Raw genomic sequence first — 21230 nt, forward strand, 5'->3', positions numbered from 1 at the left:
ATCGACCAAGCCTTCTTCAAATAGGAGAGCCGCTATCCTAGTACTCTGTTTGGAAGGGCGTTTAGATTTAGATTTCCCGTTGGCTAGACTATCAAGCACGGAGTCGAAGGCGGTGTTCGAGTCCCTTCCTATAAATATTGTACCTTTAAGGTGGGCTTGTAATTTTTTGAGCAGAAAGTCAAAGAACTTTCTTTGGCCTTTGTTAGGCGCATAATAAGAAACAAAAGTATATAGTTCGCCATCAATATGGCCCGACACTAGCAGGAAGCGTCCCTGGGGATCAACTATCTTCTCTGGTTGTGAAACATTTAAATGTTTGGCGAAGCAGATGGCCACGCCCTTGGTTTTGTTTTCAGCTGAGCCCAAGAAGAATTGGGGATAGTGCTGATGGAGAAATGAGGGTTTGTAGCTCGCCGGGAAATGTGTCTCTTGTAGAAGCAGGACGTCAGTGTGCATAGAGTGGTAGGACTGGAAGACCTTTCTGCATTTAATTGGGGAATTTAGGCCTTGGGTGTTGTGTGATATAATTCTAAGAGGATGTTGTTGATCTTTTATGCTAGCCACAGTCCAGAGGGGAGAAATCTATCATACTACACCACGACTTACCTACTCCTAGAGAGCGGAAATAATTTTGAGACCCCGCATGAGAGACATGGTGTCCGTTCGAGCCTGGGATGAAGAGCCAGAAACGTCCCTTGAGACCGGTAGAACCTAATATGGAGTACGGGATAGTAGAAAGAGAGGGGAGGAAGAGAGAAAAGAGATGAATGAAAAGAGTGAAAAGAAGAGCGATTAATGGTGAGCATTGGATAAAGAACAACAAGAAATTGTTAAACTTATCCGATAAATGTACTGAAGAAATTGGGGTAACCCACCCCACCCAGCCCAAAGAGTAGGAAGGACTGTCGTTCCTACCCTTGCGTCCACTTGGACCTGAGCCTCCCTTAAACGGGGAGACCAATTTAGAGCCCAGGGGAACCTAAGGAACTCCTGGGATCTAGTGTCGGCGCACTGGGTCCACCACAGCCCCAGTTCCTTGAAACATGCTAACTGAAGACCACAGTCGGGTCTATTAATAACATATGACAGAGCGTTCGGTAAAAGTAATTAATCTTTGTAAACTATCTATTGAAAACATGTATTATGGAGAATACCTTTGATCACGTGGATATACGGGCACCCCCCTTGAGATGTCAGTAGGCTAAGTAACCCCAAGTCTAGTAGAACCCGAGGGGATAGATCCTCCCTATAGCCATCCCCCCCAGGGGACCCATGCACATCTGAATGCCCCAGAGGTCCCGGAGCCAGCGGGGGACAGGGGATCTAAACTTGCCCGGGGGAGGGTGGGAATCCTCGAACCAGGGCCACCCCTTCCAAGGGAGCCCCCGGGACAAGAATCCTCCTTCCGGGGACCATTTGTTGAGAGCCTCCCAACCCCCTGGACCCGTTGAAAAAACTCATTTAACTCAACTTTGTCATGTAAGCATAACGTTCCATAAATCATCATGGAGAAGAAAAAAAAAAGTCCCAGAACCATTAGAACAAAAGAAAACAAAAACAATCTTCTAAGGGTCTAAGGTCAGACACCAGCCACCCATGGTGGATCTTTGAGCCAAGTAAGATAGGTAATGCGTCACGTGGGGAAATTTTCTTTCGACCTCTTGGAACTTTGTTTCAGCCAGGATGGTTGTAGGGGGCTTGCTGGAGGCAGTCTTTTAGTGGAAGATGGAGTACCTCTGCTTGACTGTGATGATGAGGGATCCTGAGGGATGAGGCCCAGCTGAAGGAGAAGATGTTCACCCTCAGCAAAGGTGGAGAAGCTGCAGTTTCTGCTCTTGTATGAGAAATTTAGTCTCAGCGGGAACAACCACCTGTAGGGAATCTCCTTCTCTTGCAGGAGCTGCAGTAGAGGTTTCAGGGCTCTTCTCTTCTGAACTGTATAAGGGGACAGATCTGCAAAAATCTGAATTTTATGGCCAAGTACGATTAGGTCATTCGAATTTCTGGCTTTCCGCATGACTTCCTCCTTAACGGAGTAAAAATGGGGCTTAACTATTATGTCCCTTGGGAGTCCGTCTTTACGGGGAGGTTGCAGAGCTCTATGGGCCCTATCCAGCTCCAAACAGTGCTCCGAGATCTCTGGGATAAGATCTTTAATGAGGACTTTGATGACTGGGTGTACCTCTTTTTCCGTTTCCGGGACGCCCCTTACTCTGAAGTTATATTGTCTCGATCTGTTCTTGAGATCGTCAATCTTAGCAAAAGCCGTCTCGAGTTAATCCTGCATATTTTGTAGTCTTGCAGTATTCTGATTGATTCTTGCCCCTGCTTGGACTGTTGCATGTCAGCATGTATGGAGGATGTGATCTGTGCTGCGTTTTGTGCCAGGCTTTTGAAGAGCAGCTGAGCAAAGGCCTCCATCATGGAGGGAAAGTCCGTAGGGATGGGAGAGGCTTCGTGCGCTTTGCTGACAGAAAGCAAAAGGCCTGTATGTGGGTCCATCATAGGGGTGGATGGGAGGCCGGCGTGCAGGCTGAGTAGGAGAGATTCAGTGGATGCTGGTGAATGGGCCTGTGGTAGCGGGGAGTCCGCGTTACCTGGAGACTGCGGTGGGGCACAATCTTAATCCGCTATAGAATCTTCTTCTGCTGCTGACACGTTGTGTCTCGGAGGAGCGGCGGCCATCTTGGCATAGCTGATCGGTCCACTCGCGGCCGTCATCTGGCTCGAAAGGCTCCTTCTGGCAGTCCCCGCTAGCATCAATCGATTTCTGGGGGTTTCGCACACCCGGGGGTGCCGATCACTTGCTTGGTGGGGCGCTCTGTCTGCTCTGGAGGAATGAAATGGGCCGGGGTGGAGCGGAGCTTCAGAGGCTAGTGGCCATCTTGGAAGCTACCACACATGCGCTCTCACGCTTTGTAACTCTAACTCTTCTGCTGCTGACACGTTGTCTCAGAGGAGCGGCGGCCATCTTGGCATAGCTGATCGGTCCGCTCGCGGCCGTCATCTGGCTCGAAAGGCTCCTTCTGGCAGTCCCCGCCAGCATCAGTCGATTCCTGGGGGTTTTGCACACCCGGGGGTGCCGATCACTTGCTTGGTGGGGCGCTCTGTCTGCTCTGGAGGAACGGAAGGGGCAGGGGTGGAGCGGAGCTTCAGAGGCTAGTGGCCATCTTGGAAGCTACCGCGCATGCGCTCTCAAGCTTTGTAACTCTAAGGAAATCGAATGCTAATTTAATAAAGTATAGCACAATCTTTAGGGAGCTCCCATTACTTGATATCACAGTAACTTTAATATGGCAATGAAACACAAAGACTTGTGTTTTATTAGACAGTCCTTCTTTTCTTCTTTCTTCTGCTAGCTATGAATAAAGTGAATTTGTAATCCAATGGTTAATAACTCCCGATCAAAGCAAGCTGAATATTGAATCAAAGTTATGGTACAGTAGTACTGCAACTATCTCTGATGCCAATGACACAGTACCAGATCCTCAATGAGATACAGGCCCGGGGCATATTTTTATCTCAGTCTAATCCTTTGACTTTGCTTGTGGGACTATGGATCCCAGCAACTCTGTATTGTACAGATGAATGTGTAAAAGTGCATCAAGGAAACTTTTGGGCAACAGCCCTCTCACCCAACTAGGTCAGTGTTGTCAGAAAGTTCCGCTCCGGTGTATAGGGTCCTGTTCCCGGCTGGCCGGCACTGCTGTGCTGCTCCGCTCCGCACGAGAGGTTTGGGACTCCCAGATGGCTCCGACAGGCTTCTCTGGCTCCTTCCCAGTCTTGCCTCGCTGTCAGCCCAGCTCACTGGTATGTCACAGTATTGCTGCTCGGATCGCTCTTCCGTGGAGGTGGGCCACGCTTCACTGGAGACCTCACGCAGATCCTCCCATGCTGGCCATGCATTTCCAAGAGAGCTAAGATGGCTGCGCCGAGTTCTTTTATAGCCTTCCCACAATGCAGTTCTATTCTCTTGGTGTTCATGGGAGGTCATAGGCATTGTGGGTAGGTCAAGTTAATGTGGAAATGATAACAAAATAGTCACTTCCTATCATCTTCTCACATTAACCAGAAAGAAAAAAATAAAATCAAGTCCATACAAAATTTTAGTCGCTAGATGGCGCCAGACACTAAGCTATAACATAATACTAAGTTATATAGCAAAAATGTGACGGCTACACACTCCCCCTGCTTGGACTCTTTGGTCCCCAAAGAGATGTAATATTTTGTTTCTGTTACACATTTTTGTTTCTATGCGGTTACATAAAACCGACAGGGGAGCTTCCCACCAATTTTCACATGATGGGGAGCTGTCCTGTACACTCACAGCCGACACCTTGATGTCGTGTACAGGTGTGTGAATGGGTGAAATGGGGTTTGGTTTTTCTGAGTCAAAAGCAAGAGTATAAAGCCTTTCAGGATTTCTCCTGGTAGTAAATTTAATTCCTTCAGAACACTCACCCAATGTCTCATAAGTTAGTCTCTTTAGGGGACGAATAACTCTTTTGGTCCTCTGTGCTTTTGGCATCTCAGGCAAGTTGGTATGTTCCTCAACGCCATCTTTTTCTTTGGGCTCAGAATCAGAATCAGCACTTAGATCTCCCAAATCTGTTTCCGGTAGAAAAGCTTGAGACTCCTCTGGATCTTCTCTTGATCTACTTTTAGGTATGAATTCAGGAGCCTCCGGTCTAAGAATTCCACCATCCTCTCCCGGTGCTTGGAATGAAAGGTCTACTTCAGATTCTGATACTTCAGATGGCCACAGCCAGCTTATCTCCATCTCCTCTTCTTCTTCTTCAGTAGCTGAAGGTCCAGGCCGAAGTCTGGTTACTGGTCTGTGTACAACAGTGGATGTGGATGGCAGCTCCTCTTGAGCGGTAATCCTGACTGCTTCCGTGAGAGGCAGGAGGTGATTACGGTGCCAAGTCTTTAACGGCCCAGTGCTTCCTTCTGGCTGAATTTCATATACTGGCAGTTCTGGAAGTTTCTTGCACACAATATATGGTTGTGATTTCCAGCGATCAGCCAGTTTATGCTTGCCTGGGATTCCCAAATTCCTTAACAGAACTCGGTCACCGGGTTGTAAATCTTGAACCCGTATTTTGAGATCAAAGTTCTTTTTGTTTCTGTACCCTCTGCGGTCTGATGTGACTTGAGCCTTATCGTAAGCAGTTTTCAGACTCTTCCTCAACCTATGCACGTATCCTCTGTGAGAAGTCGCTGAGGTATGATCCAGGCTGGTTCCAAAAGCCAAGTCCACCGGTAGTCTGGCTTCTCTTCCAAACATTAGCTGGTAGGGGGAATATCCTGTTGCATCACACTTTATACTATTATAGGCATGTACTAGTGCAGTGATGTGCCTGCTCCAATGTGGTTTTTGCTCAGATGATAGAGTTTCCAACATATTTAAAAGAGTCCGGTTAAATCTCTCCAGCTGAGGGCCACCTTGTGGATAGTATGGGGTGGTTCCGGATACCTAAGAGATCCAACAGTTTTTGAATCAGAGTACTTTCCAAGTCTCTCCCTTGATCGGAATGAATTCGTTGTGGTAGACCATAATGAACAAAGAACTTTTCCATCAGAACTTTCGCCACTGTAGAGGCCTGTTGGTCTTTAGTAGGGAATGCCTGAGCATAACGAGTAAAGTGAACGGTGACTATTAGAATGTTCCCCTTTCTACTTAAGTCGGATTCCACACACAGGAAATCTATACAGACCAGCTCCATTGGTCCTTGGCTCTCCAAATGGCCCATTGGGGAAGCTCTCTGAGGCAAGGTCTTCCTCTGTATACACCGGAGGCATGAGTGACAGTAGCCCTCTTCGGTCCTCATATAGGGCCAATAGAACCTGTCCTTCACCAGCTGGAAAGTCCTTTTCTGCTCCCAAATGGCCGTGATGATCATGCAGAGCAATCAGTACCTTCTCTCCAGTAAGAACAGTTGCAACTTCTCTTCACCGTTATCAGAGGGGTCCCTTCGGTAGACCACCCCTTGTTTGAGCTGTAACCGATTCCACTCTTTGTGTAAGACGCAAGCTTCCCTTTTAGTGCTTTTGAGAATTAAGTCAGGGTGTTTGCTCTCCAAAGCCTTCAGCGCCAGGCTACAAAGTGGGTCTTGTTTTTGGTCCAGCCGAAGAACCCTCCTGGACAGCTTTGGTAAACCCTCCTCTGCAATCTGAGTGACATCACAGTAACACTTAGGCACTCCAGCAGCAGACACTCCAACTTCTTCTGCTCTAGCCCCACCTTTACTTTGCTGTTGTGCTCCATCACAAAGGGCTCTCACTCCTTCTGGGGTGAGCTGGGTCCATTCTTCTGTTTGACCCTGGGAGCAGTGAGGTCGTCTTTATAATGCATCTGCATCTCTATTTCCAATTCCTGGTCTATATTTCAAGCTGAATGTGAAAGCTGAGAGTGCAGCCAACCACCTAAGGCCGGTGGCATCCAACTTTGCTGTGGTAAGCAAGTAAGTGAGTTATTGTCTGTCTTGACCATGAACTCTACACCATACAGGTAATCCTTGAGTTTATCTACCACAGCCCATTTTAAAGCCAGGAATTCCAGTTTGTGAGTGGGATAGTTCCGCTCAGCGGGGACTAGACTTCTGCTCACATAGGCGATGGGCCTTTGTTGTCCATCATGTTCCTGATAAAGCACTCCGCCCAGCCCGTCTCGGCTGGCATCCACATACAATTCATAGGATTTAGTAGGGTCTGCATAGGCTAGAACCGGAGCAGTGGTAAGGCTCCATTTCAGTTGTCTGAAAGCCTCTTCACACTGTGGAGTCCACTCTTCTTGGATGGACTCTTTCTTCTTCCTGGGGCCTTCCCTTGGCTTCCCCAAGCCTTCTGAGTCTGAGCCAGTTCCTTCTTGATTCTTCAACAGCTCAGTGAGTGGGTGGGCTACCTTAGCAAACCCTTCCACAAACTGCCTGTAATAAGAACAGAACCCTAGAAAGGATCTAAGTTCAGTCACGCAAGTCGGTCTAGGCCAAGAGGTAACAGCCTCCAATTTCTGAGGGTCTGTTGCCACTCCTTCAGCAGATACGACGTGGCCCAAGTAGTTCACTGAGGGTTGGTAAAAGTGACACTTCTCCAGGGAGAGCTTCAGGCCTTCGTCATGTAGTCTCTTCAAGACCTTCTCCAGGCGCTCTTCATGCTCCTTCAGTGTTCTGCCAAACACTATGACATCGTCTAAATAGACCAACACCTCGATCAGGTTCATGTCACCCACTGTCTTCGCCATTAATCGCTGGAAGGTTGCTGGGGCTCCAGACAGACCTTGAGGCATTTGATTAAACTCGAAGAATCCTACAGGGGTAATAAAAGCAGTCTTCTCTCTATCTTTAGGGCACATGGGGATCTGATAGTACCCACTCTTAAGATCTAGCACACTGAACCACTTTGCTCCTGTTAGACTTTGTAGGGCATCCTCTATCCGAGGTGTGGATGGTCCTCTGATTTAGTGTCCGGTAGTCAATGCATAGTCGCAAAGAGCCATTCTTTTTCCTTACAACTACTATCGGAGAGGCATATGGACTACGGGACTCTCGGATAATCCCCATCCTTTTTAGCTCAGCCAGCTGCTCCCATAGATCTTCCAGATCTCCCAACGGGATCCGCCTTACCCTCTCTCGGAAGGGTTTATCTTCTTCTAACCTGATTTTGTGTTCGGCACTCTTTGCAAGTCCCACATCGAACTCACTTCTTGAGAAAGCAGTCCTGCATCTCAGGAGCTGGTTCTTTGCTCTCTCCATCCAGGCAGGGGTAAGAGATGTGTTCTTTGGGTAGAACTCTTCCAGGGGAATCTCTCCATCCTGTTCTCCCATGATGCCACACGGTGAGACTGGGGTTGCTTGACTGACCTGCCCTAGCAGCACTCTGGCAGGTACCTTTACAGGCAAGGCTGTTGTGTTGCGAATACTGACTGAGATACGTCCTTTACTTCTCTTCAGCGCCTTGGTTGACAACACTTCAGGGATAACTTCCAGGCCGTTGTCTTCTTTCTGCCTGTCCGTCTTAAGAACGATGAAGGGGCCCGGCTGTCTCCAACTCAGCTTAACAGAGGCCTTTAAGCAGACTACCTCACCCGGCTGCACCAGCTTTTCCCTCTTGTCCAGGTGCCAGACTTTTCCCACTCCTTCTGGTGGGGCCTTCTGTTCCCGCACAAGATCCTGGTACACCTGTGTTAGCATGGGGTGCACTCCCTTGGCTGGAGTGTTCTTCTCCTGTACAAGTGGAGTTAGAAGTCTTCTTACCAAGTCAGTGTTGGTCCCAATAATAAGGGAACTTCTATCAGCCCCTGGAGGCCGAGGACACACAACTGCCAAGGTCTCGAAGGTTTCAGCCATTCCTGCCACAAATGAATCAAAGGTAAGCTTGATGGGTGTGTATCCATCATAGGGGAAGTTCTGTGTCCCTAACCCCCATATCTCCAGCTCTTCCAGCTTCTTCAAGGGGAGATGTTTGAGATATTTCTCATAAAAGTCCTTGTATAGCAGAGTTACTTGAGCTCCAGTGTCCAACAGAGCTTTCGTGTATATGCCTTCTATCTGAATTGGGACAATCGGGGAAGGTCCCACTAACTTGGGAGGAAATCCATTTGCTTTAGCATGTTTACCCCGTTGAGTGGCTTGTACCTTCATGCCTTGCTTACGTGAAGTTTCTTTCCTCTGTTTCGACTTAGCTGTAGCCGATTTAGCCTGATGAGTACAATTGGGTTTGGCTGCTGTGACAGGGCGCCCAGTTGACTCCTTCACTGGGGCCTTCAGAAGTTTTCCGCTGGCTTTTGTGGTTCTGCTTCAGGTTCTGTTGGACTTGGACATACTCGACAGTAGTGTCCTGCTCCTCCACATTTAAAGCAGATCTTCTTCTTCATTGGTTTCACAGTCTGATTAATGTTAGTACTCGTCGGAGTCTTAAGGGTCAAAACTTCATTCTCACGTGGCATAACCAGTTTAGCAGTCAGTAGGGTCATCATCTCTAACATTTCCTTCTGCATTTGGAGCAGTTTCCCCAGACCAGACTCACATGTTGACAGATGTTGAGTAGATGAAGGCCAAGATGTCTGATCTGCGCTCACCATCAAGACACTGGGTTTCTTAATGCCTTGTAATGTAATACTGACACATAATCACACACATAGGTTGGACTTGATGGACTTGTGTCTTTTTTCAACCTCACCTACTATGTAACTATGTAACTATGTAACACATCTAACTGCTGTCCTTTTGTCCTGGTTATACTGGGAGGTTGACTCTTTCTTTGTTTCTTGTCTCTTTCTACCTTCATTTTGGCTGCCTCATTTATCTCCTCAATGAGGACCTCATCTGGTGTAGATAGATCTTCTAGGTGCTGCCTCAACTGAAGCTTGATATAGTTGCTCCTCAGCCCTGTAGTCACGGACCTCAGGAACTTCTTCTGGATCAGTTCAACTCCGAAGTGTTCCTCAGAGCCTTCTCCCATCGAGACAGACAACAGATGGTCCTTCAGCTCAACGGCTCTGAATAAAAAGTTCTGAGGAGTCTCCTGACTACTCTGTGTCATATTTATCAGTTGATGAAATAGTTCAGCAGCATCTTCCTCTTTATAATAACTCTTCAGAATTCTCCTGAGTTGAGTTAAAGTCAATCAATTTTTCATCTCCAGCATGCCCTAAATGCTTCGGCCTGGACTAATGGCGTTGATCACAGCCTCTACAATCTCAGACTCCAAGTATCCTCTCTGTAAGCCCAGTTCAATTTGGTGCAAGAGTTTTGTGTAAGAGAGCTTATCCTTCTGTCCCCTCTCTCCTATCTGACCATCAGTCTTGAAGTCTTTCCTGATAGTCACCTCTGGCAGGCAGTTGTGAGGGTGTATTTCCATTACTGACACCGGTCTAGGTGTCACTTGACTGTCACCCAGGTCTCTGCATGTGACAGTTAGTCCCTTAAAGTGTTCTGCTATCATGTTGGAAGTCTCCTGAAACCTCTCCTGTATTTCCTTGTATTGCTGTTTCAACTCGGCCAACTGTTGCTCTGACTCTGAATTCCTCTCTGGAACTCCAACTGTTTTAATAGCTGCCCTTTTCTTCGTGGGAGGGGACCCTCTGCCACTTTCCCTTGGGGTAGACTGAAAACTGAATGACTGCTGAGTGAGCTCTGTCTCCCCTGACCTGGCAGGATGAGTCAAGCAAAATTCAGTTCTATCAGACAGTCTCACACTGGTGCCTTGAAAATTATCAGGGACCCCCTTCCTCCATTCCAGTAGGGCATAAGTGTGGTTGGTCCCATGATCTGGCCTCACAGCTATCACCCAGGCCTTCCTCTCTGGGGATAGTACCTGCACCACTTCTTTGACCTGTTTCTCCTCCCATCCTTCCCCAGGGAGTTCAAGTGCCACGCTCGCTTCCAAGCGTGCGCCTTCAGCTTCACACCACTGGACCACAGTGACGGGGTCCATACTAACGTCAAGAGGGTGGGTTTGTCTGCAAAGTAACAGGATCCCGGAGGAGCCCCCAGGTGTAGCACTGACCCCCGAAGGAGCTGCTGTATTTTAATTGGGCCTGTACTCTGCTTCATTACCCCTTTGATTTCTCTCAGTCCCCCTGACACAGCTGTGGTGTAATATAGTGTGCAGTAAAAACCCTAAAGACAATTTCACAATATACAATGTAATATACCTTTTTGTCTTTACCTTTAGTCTCCAGTCTCCACCTGGTCATTAATAATACAAAGGAAACAACACTCCACACAAAAATACTTAACCACTTGAGCCCCGGACCATTATGCTGCCTAAGGACCAGAGGTCTTTTTCCAATTTGGCACTGCGTCTCTTTAACTGCTAATTGCGCAGTCATGCAATGCTGTACCCAAACGAAATTTGCGTCCTTTTCTTCCCACAAATAGAGCTTTCTTTTGATGGTATTTGATCACCTCTGCAGTTTTTATTTTTTGCGCTATAAACGGAAAAAGACCGAAATTTTTGAAAAAAAATGATATTTTCTACTTTTTGTTATAAAAAAAATCCAATAAACTAAATTTTATTCATACATTTAGGCCAAAATGTATTCGGCCACATGTCTTTGGTAAAAAAAATGTCAATAAGCGTATATTTATTGGTTTGCGCAAAAGTTATAGCGTCTACAAACTAGGGTACATTTTCTGTAATTTACACAGCTTTTAGTTTATGACTGCCTATGTCATTTCTTGAGGTGCTATAATGGCAGGGCAGTACAACCCCCCCCCACAAATGACCCCATTTTGGAAAGTAGACACCCCAAGGCAGAGAGGCATGTTGAGCCCATTGAATATTAATTTTTTTGTCCCAAGTGATTGAATAATGACAAAAAAAAAAAAATTTACAAAAAGTTGTTACTAAATGATATATTGCTCACACGGGCCATGGGCATATGTGGAATTGCACCCCAAAATACATTTAGCTGCTTCTCCTGAGTATGAGGATACCACATGTGTGGGACTTTTTGGGAGCCTAGCCGCGTACGGGGCCCCGAAATCCAATCACCGCCTTCAGGATTTCTAAGGGTGAAAATTTTTGATTTCACTCTTCACTGCCTATCACAGTTTCGGAGGCCATGGAATGCCCAGGTGGCACAAACCCCCCCCAAATGACCCCATTTTGGAAAGTAGACACCCCAAGCTATTTGCTGAGAGGCATGGTGAGTATTTTGCAGCTCTCATTTGTTTTTGAAAATGAAGAAAGACAAGAAAAAACATTTTTTTTTCTTTTTTCAATTTTCAAAACTTTGTGACAAAAAGTGAGGTCTGCAAAATACTCACTATACCTCTCAGCAAATAGCTTTGGGTGTCTACTTTCCAAAATGGGGTCATTTGGGGGGGTTTTGTGCCACCTGGGCTTTCCATGGCCTCCGAAACTGTGATAGGCAGTGAAGAGTGAAATCAAAAATTCACGCCCTTAGAAAGCCTGAAGGTGGTGCTTGGTTTTCGGGGTCCTGTACGCGGCTAGGCTCCCAAAAAGTCTCACACATGTGGTATCCCCATACTCAGGAGAAGCAGCAGAATGTATTTTGGGGTGTAATTTCACATATTCCCATGGCATGTTTGAGCAATATATCATTTAGTGACAACTTTGTGCAAAAAAAAAAAAAAAAAAAAAAATTTGTCTCTTTCCCGCAACTTGTGTCGCAATATAAAATATTCCATGGACTCGACATGGCTCTCAGCAAATAGCTTGGGGTGTCTACTTTCCAAAATGGGGTCATTTGGGGGGGTTTTGAACTGTCCTGGCATTTTATGCACAACATTTAGAAGCTTATGTCACACATCACTCACTCTTCTAACCACTTGAAGACAAAGCCCTTTCTGACACTTATTGTTTACATGAAAAAGTTATTTTTTTTTTGCAAAAAAATTACTTTGAACCCCCAAACATTATATATTTTTTTAAAGCAAATGCCCTACAGATTAAAATGGTGGGTGTTTCATTTTTTTTTTTTCACACAGTATTTGCGCAGCGATTTTTCAAACGCATTTTTTGGGGAAAAAACACACTTTTTAAAATTTTAATGCACTAAAACACACTATATTGCCCAAATGTTTGATGAAATAAAAAAGATGATCTTAGGCCGAGTACATGGATACCAAACATGACATGCTTTAAAATTGCGCACAAACGTGCAGTGGCAACAAAATAAATACATTTTTAAAAGCCTTTAAAAGCCTTTACAGGTTACCACTTTAGATTTACAGAGGAGGTCTACTGCAAAAATTACTGCCCTCGATCTGGCCTTCGCGGTGATACCTCACATGCATGGTGCAATTGCTGTTTACGTTTGACGACAGACCGCCGCCTGCGTTCGCCTTAGCGCGAGAGCAGGGGGCGACAGGGGTGCTTTTTTTTTTTTTTTTTTTTTTATCTTTATTATTTTTTTGCTTTTTTATCTTATTTTTAAACTGTTCCTTTCATTTTTTTTTTTTTTAATCATTTTTATTGTTATCTCGGGGAATGTAAATATCCCCTATGATAGCAATAGGTAGTGACAGGTACTCTTTTTTGAAAAAATTGGGGTCTATTAGACCCTAGATCTCTCCTCTGCCCTCAAAGCATCTGACGACACCAAGATCGGTGTGATAAAATGCTTCCCCAATTTCCCAATGGCGCTATTTACATCCGGCGAAATCTAAGTCATAAAATGCTCATAGCTTCCGGTTTCTTAGGCCATAGAGATGTTTGGAGACACTCTGGTCTCTGATCAGCTCTATGGTCAGCTGGCTGAATCACCGGCTGCATTCTCAGGTTCCCTGTTGAGACAGGAGAGCCAGAGAAAAACACGGAAGACGGGGGGGGGGCATTCCCTCCCACGGCTTGTAAAAGCAGTCTAGAGGCTAATTAGCCGCTAGGATTGCTTTTACATGAAAGCCGACCGCTGGCTGAAAAGAATGATACCAAGATGATACCTAAACCTGCAGGCATCATTCTGGTATAACCACTCAAAGTTGTGAATGGCGTACCAGATGACAAAAAAATGGTTAACAATAAAGCACAGTAAACGGTAAAGTATAAAAAATTGCATACCTGAAAAGCAAACATGATAAAACATAATAACAATAAAACATTGCAGAATAGAATACAGTAAAAAAGAGCAGAACAATAGAGAGAATAGAGAGAGAGAGAACAATGAAACGACAACTATTTTTTTTTATTTTATATATATATATTTTTTTTTTACACTTTTTTTGTAACTAACTTTTATAACGGTAACCGGTTCCAGGTTCGGGTCTCTCAAAATGCGATGGCATCTTGGGAGACCCTGTGAAAGTGTGCCTAGTCTGTGCAATGCTGTACCCTACGCTAATACTCAACTAGTGAATGGTAGCGTTCAAAACATTCACCAATGCAAAGACCAGGATTGTCAGGACAGGAGGGAAAATAATAGCGGGTGTCACGCCTATATCCGCGCTTGCTGCAGACACAACATCTTTTTTGGGGGGGTTGGTTGGGTAGGGGTACTCGGGAGGACATAAAAAAAATGCCTCTCATGCAGCCGACTGCATTTGGTTGGGGATGTGAATGGGGGAAGTACGGGCGCTGCAGAAGCGGTGGGTTCCCAATTAGGATTGGCGAATGCAGCAGGAAGGGCATTATGGGCACGACGGGCCTGTGTTTGTCTTCTTGGTGGCAGTGGGACACTACTTGTGCTTGCCACCTCACCAGCTTGAACTGCACTTATGGGACTCGCCACGTCACCAAGTGTTACTACAGTGCTGGTTTGACTACGACCGGGGTGTACTAGGCCGCTGGCGCTTGCCAGTTCAATAAAAAGCTACCAAAAAAACTGTTAGCGATTGCAGGGATCAGGCCTGACTCTGCGAACGCTGCAGTTATGCGTTAAGTGTTTTGTAAGTGACAGTGATCGATCGATACTGCACTTGGGTGGGCTGAGCTGGGCCGGGCGGAGGGGCAAAATGCAGGTGCTAGCAGGTATCTGGGCTGATCCCGCTAACACTGCGTTTTTGGGAACCCTAAACTGCTGGGGATGCCAGTATAGATCTGATCGGATCAGATATTGATCCGTTCAGATACTATACCACTAAGGGAGGCGTATGCTGCGTGCGTGGGTGTTAGCGGTACTGGCGCTAACCTGACGCTGCTTGGGGCTGGTGCTTGCCAGTTCACCAAAATACTACCAAAAAAACTGTTAGCGATCGCAGGGATCAGGCCTGACTCTGCGAACGCTGCAGTTATGCATTTAGTGTTTTGTAAGTGTCAGTGATCGATCGATACTGCACTTGGGTGGGCTGGGCTGGGCCGGGCAGAGGGGCAAAACGCAGGTGCTAGCAGGTATCTGGGCTGATCCCGCTAACACTGCGTTTTTGGGAACCCTAAACTGCTGGGGATGCCAGTATAGATCTGATCGGATCAGATATTGATCCGTTCAGATACTATACCACTAAGGGAGGCGTATGCTGCGTGCGTGGGTGTTAGCGGTACTGGCGCTAACCTGACGCTGCTTGGGGCTGGTGCTTGCCAGTTCACCAAAATACTACCAAAAAAACTGTTAGCGGTCGCAGGGATCAGGCCTGACTCTGTGAATGCTGCAGTTATGCATTTAGTGTTTTGTAAGTGTCAGTGATCAATCGATACTGCACTTGGGTGGGCTGGGCTGGGCCGGGCGGAGGGGCAAAACGCAGGTGCTAGCAGGTATCTGGGCTGATCCCGCTAACACTGCGTTTTTGGGAACCCTAAACTGCTGGGGACGCTAGTATAGATCTGATTGGATCAGATATTGATCCGTACAGATACTATACCACTAAGGGAGGCGCATGCTGCGTGCGTGGGTGTTAGCGGTACTGGCGCTAATCTGATGCTGCCTGGGGCGACGCATATCAACGCCGGGCGATCAGGGGGCTAAACCTTTATTCGGTAATAAACGGCGGGTGCCCTGACACTATAAAAAATAAACGAACTAACCAGCGTCAACCGTAACACTTATACGGTGATCAGTGGTGAAAGGGTTAACTAGGGGGCAATCAAGGGGTTAAAACATTTATTCGGTAGTATATGGGGGTCCCTGTCACTATAAAACGCTGACGGCGAACCTAAATATTTAAGTCCATAACTAGCGTCACCAGCGACACTAATACAGCGATCAGAAAAATGATCGCTTAGCGACATTGGTGACGGGGGGTGATCAAGGGGTTAAAACTTTTTTAGGGGGTGTTAGGGGGGTACCGTAGACCTAAAGGGGGCTAACAGTAACTGTCCTAACACTGTAACTGTCACAAACTGACACCAATACAGTAATCAGAAAAAAAAAACAAAAAAAAAACCTGCTTGGTGTCAGTTTGTGACAGGGGGGGGGGGTGATGGGGGGGGATCGGGGGGGGGGGGGGATCGGGGTGTTTTGTGTGCCTGGCATGTTCTACTGTGTGTGTAGTGTGTTTTCACTCACAGTGATGTCTTCTCTCCTCGGCGCTGGAACGGAAACTACCGAGCCGAGGAGAGATGACATCATTTCCTTTGCTGCTGTTTAGCATACAGCAGCAAAGGAATGTTCCCATTGGCCGGCGGTGATCGCGAGGGGGGGACCACAAACGAATGGCCTCCCCCTCACCTCTGATCGCCGGGGAACAAAAGACGACCGCCTCGGGCACCGGGGGGGGGTCCGATCGGACCCCCCCACCCGCGGAAGGCAAATCACGTACATGTACGTGATTTTGCCTGTCCGTGCCACCTTGCCGACGTACATCGGCGTGAGGCGGTCGTCAAGTGGTTAAACAAGAACTTTGTTTACTGTATTTGCTTTAAAGTAGAACACTACAATAGTTGTACTGTCAGACCAACGTAGTGTGACAGTCAACAGATTTCAACTTACAAAGGTATTACACAGATGTAAAGTGTTTGAATTAGCCTGCTATTAATGTGTCAAGGAAAATGGGATAAATGGCAGAGTGAACTGATTTCACTATGAGCACTGTCCCATCCTTTGCACGCTTTGTAACTCTAAGGGAATCAAATGCTAATTTAATAAAGTATAGCACAATCTTTAGGGAGCTCCCATTACTTGATATCACAGTAACTTTAATATGGCAATGAAACACAAAGCCTTGTGTTTTATTAAACAGTCCTTCTTTTCTTCTTTCTTCTGCTAGCTATGAATAAAGTGAATTTATAATCCAATGGTTAATGACTGCCGATCAATGCAAGCTGAATATTGAATCAAAGTTATGGTACAGTAGTATTGCAACTATCTCTGATGCCAATGACACAGTACCAGATCCTCAATGAGATACAGGCCCGGGGCCTATTTTTAGCTCAGTCTAATCCTTTGACTTTGCTTGTGGAACTATGGATCCCAGCAACTCTGTACTGTACATATGAATGTGTAAAAGTGCATCAAGGGAACTTTTGGGCAACAGCCCTCTCACCCAACTAGGTCAGTGTTGTCAGAAAGTTCTGCTCCAATGTATAGGGTCCTGTTTCCGGCTGGCCGGCACTGCTGCGCTGCTCCGCTCCACACAACAAACTGTTCCGGGACTCCCAGATGGCTCCGACAGGTTTATATTGTAGAATTCACACAGAAAGTGAAAGACAGGATAGCAAGACACATGTATTCTATACGAGATAAATTAACACAGTTGCCACTTGCCCGACACTTTCTGGAATTTGGACATAGTGTATCCCAATTAAAATATACGGTCCTTGAAGGAATAGATAAAAATAGGAGAGGAGGGGATCAGGAGATGATCCTCAGAAAAAGAGAGGTATTCCTACTTCTGAATGCTTTGTCTTAAGACAATTTGGAGTAATGGGTCATCGACCCCATTGGAGCCCCACATCCCCTCCCCCTCTTTCCTCAGACCTCCCCTCTACTGTTCCTCCCTCACTCCTTTCTTTTCTCTATTAACACCATTGGTGTCTCCCACCCTATTTTCATATAAATGAGAAAAAAAAAAAACCCTGGATTGCAATATCTGCTGATACCATTCCATTTATTCCAATACTGAAATTATAACCCATATAGAGTATAAGGCTTGGGAGTTGTCCCCTAAAATGGGGTTCTCCCTATTGGTTCTGTTCACTGAACTACGTATACGTTTTTTGTTGGGCGGGGGGTCTCCTCTGCCGCGCTGCTTGTATGTGGTAGCGGTAGGGGAGATTCCAGACCACGGATCTTTATTTGAAACGGGACAGTAGAACCTGGAGTGCTATCTCATTAATGCAAACTTATATGTTATACAATTGTTGTTGATGCCTAATGTTGGAATTGGTTGAATGATATGTTGGATTTCCTTTCTCTCTGTACATTCAGCAATCCTTAAATAAAAAGTTAAAAAAAAAAAGAAAAAGAGAGGTATATTGGATACATTTTTTGAATACTGTTGCTCTGTATGGTTTAAATGTAGACTTGGATCTTTATTTATTTGTTTGAGGATATGGACATGTATATAAAGGTGTCCATCTGTCCAGGCAAATTATTATATTTATGGTTATTTGTTGAAGAATAACAGGTGTATATATACTTATTATATATATATATATATATATATATATATATATATATATATATATATATATATATATATATATATATATATATACATATATTTATATATATATATATACATAAATATATGTATATATATATATATATATATATATATATATATATATATATATATATATATATATATATATATAGATGTGTGTTTCTTTCAGATGTCTGGACATATTGAAAAAGATGAATAAGAAAATGAATTGATCGGCTGCTATTAGCCATGTTCTGTGTATGTGGTAGATAATTAGTGTATAGAGACATTGATTAAACATATGCTGGCCATACACTATACAGAAAATCGGCCGAACCCATTTTCGAAAAACGAACGTTCGACCGTGACCGCAAACGATCGTGCCATCATATAATGTCCGATAATCTGTTCAGTGGACATGAATAAATAATTTTGTGTTCGTTTTTTTACATATACCTAGTGCAGGCAGTTCGGACGGGAAACACATTAACCTTGCAATTTATCGTACGTTCGGCAGAAATTTTCCAAACATGCCGTTCGTTTTTTTTCCACAAAAACGTCACAAACGATTATCGATTTGTACCCACTAACTTGCCGAAAAACGAACGAAGTGTCCATACGAACGATTTTTCGGCCGATTTTTCGTATAGTGTATGGCCAGCATAAGGCTAGGTGTAATTAACCATATTGTTTCCACCTGTGATGATATTTGTGATTACTTATTTAAAGTAATGATTGTGGGGAAACCCTCAGATGTGCTCTTGATGGATCTTAGGAAGGGTGTAATCCATTCATATCTACTTATATCTATACTGTCTGGAATGATTATACCTGCTTTGTAATCTTCTTTTCAAGACTTGATGAAATAAAGCAACAAAGATTTTTAAGTGCAGCAACCTCTCGGATTTTCTTCTTTATAAAAGAAAAAAAAAAAAAAAATATATATATATATATATATATATATATATATATATATATATATATATATATATATATATATATATATATATATATATATATATATATATATATATACAGTATATATATTTTTTTTTTTCATTTTTTCCAAGGTGCGGGTTTAATTTTCATTTTTACCATCCATCTTTCCCTCAACCCTGACCAGTTTCCCAGTCCCGACTGCTGAAAAACATCCCCACAGCATGATGCTGCCACCACCATGTTTCACTGTGGGGATGGTGTTCTTTGGGTGATGTGTTGGGTTTGTGCCAGGAATAGCGTTTTCTTTGATGGCCAAAAAGTTCAATTTTAGTCTTATCAGACCAGAGTACCTTCCTCCATACATTTTGGGAGTCTCCCACATGCCTTTTCGCAAACTCAAAACGTGCCATTTTGTTTTTTGCTGAAAGTAATGGCTTTCTTCTGGCCACTCTGCCATAAAGCCCAACTCTATGGCGCATATGGCTTATTGTTGTCCTATGTACAGATACTCCAGTCTCTGCTGTGGAACTCTGCAGCTTCTCCAGGGTTACCTTAGGTCTCTGTGCTGCCTCTCTGATTAATGCCCTCCTTGCTCGGTCCGTGAGTTTTGGTGTGCGGCTGTCTCTTGGCAGGTTTGCTGTTGTGCCATGTTCTTTTCATTTGGTTATGATAGATTTGATGTTGCTCCTATGGATCATCAAAGATTTGGATATTTTTTTATAACCTAACCCTGACTTGTACTTCTCAACAACATTGTTCCTTACTTGTTTGGAGAGTCCCTTGGTCTTCATGGCAGTGTTTGGTTAGTGGTGCCCCTTGCTTAGGTGTTGCATGCTCTGGGGCCTTTCAAAAAGGTGTGTATATGTAATGACAGATCATGTGCACACAATTGGATATTGTTTCACTAATTGTGTGACTTCTGAAGGTAATTGTTTGCACCAGAGCTTTTTATGGGCTTCATAACAAAGAGGGTGAATACATACGCACATGCCAATTATCAGTTTTTTATTTCTGAAAAATAGTTTTATGTATATATTTTTCTAATTTTACTTCACCAACTCAGACTATTGTGTTCTGATCCATCACATATAATTCAGATTAAAAAAAACATTGAACAAAAGGCTGTAATGTAACAAAATAGGTAAAAAGCCAAGGGGGGTGAATACTTTTGCAAGGCACCGTATCAGTCCCTACAGGCAGGACACATAAGAAAAGCATTGCAATTCAATGACTTAAAGCGGAAAAAAGTGGAAGCTCTGTTTATCAGCCCCCCCCCCCCACCACCACCACCACCACATTAGGCACCTTTCCAGGGAGAGGGGGAGCAGGTACCTGTTTTTGACTGTTTTTTGTACCTGTGTTTCACTCAGAAATTTGTCCCCCCTCCTCCTTCCCCCGCCGCCGGGCCATTCAGAAAGTGCAGCGCGCTTCGTGCATGCGCAGTGGGGAACCGACTGCAAAGCTGATAGGCTTCACTGCCGGTTTCCCTTACTACTAATGGCGGCGGCACCTGAGAGCCGATGGAAACATCGACTGGGGTGCCAACATCGCTGGATTCCTGGACAGGTAAGTGTCCTAATATTAAAAGTCAGCAGCTACAGTATGTGTAGCTAATAACTTTTAATTTTTTGCTGGGAACTTTAGGGTAAGATTGAAAATGGACAAACAGGCAGGAATTTCAAAGCAGAAGAGACATGTTTTGTCTCTTCTGCATGAAAGTTACTCACCTGATGTTCTGCACTTGTACAGTGAGCAACGCACTTGCAGATCGCTGTACAAATTCAGCAATGCTGAAACTGACTTAAAGTGATTGTCAATGATTGTAAAGCAACCCACACCATTTGAAAAAGAAATGAAAGGCAAAACATTTGTATATAGATTTAAAAAAAAATTATGAATACATTTTTTTCCCTTTTTTATAAGTGATCACATCCCCTCTGTTCTCAGCTGCATAAGAGCTAGTGGGAGGGGAAGCAGAAGCACACTGAGCTTTCCAGTGAATTACTGTGCAGGAAGGATATGTCAGGACAAGTCTGATCAACAGAGAGAGCACACTGAGTTCCCAGCATACTTAGAGAACTGACCACAGTGTGCTCTCCTGCTTAGTGTGGTCATTTTTTAATAGGAAAGCAGAGGGACTGGCAGGACACCTGGGATTTCACACAAAGGAACCAATACAAGCAAGATACTTTCTCATACTAATACAGGGTACAGCAGCCACATATCAGGAATACGAAGTGTTGGGGTAACAAACGCTTTAATTCTAACGTATGCGCGAGAGTAACATCATCCCAGGCGGCCAATAAA

The sequence above is a fragment of the Aquarana catesbeiana genome, linkage group LG11, assembly GCF_042186555.1.
Source record: "Aquarana catesbeiana isolate 2022-GZ linkage group LG11, ASM4218655v1, whole genome shotgun sequence".
In the NCBI taxonomy this organism is placed as follows: domain Eukaryota; kingdom Metazoa; phylum Chordata; class Amphibia; order Anura; family Ranidae; genus Aquarana; species Aquarana catesbeiana.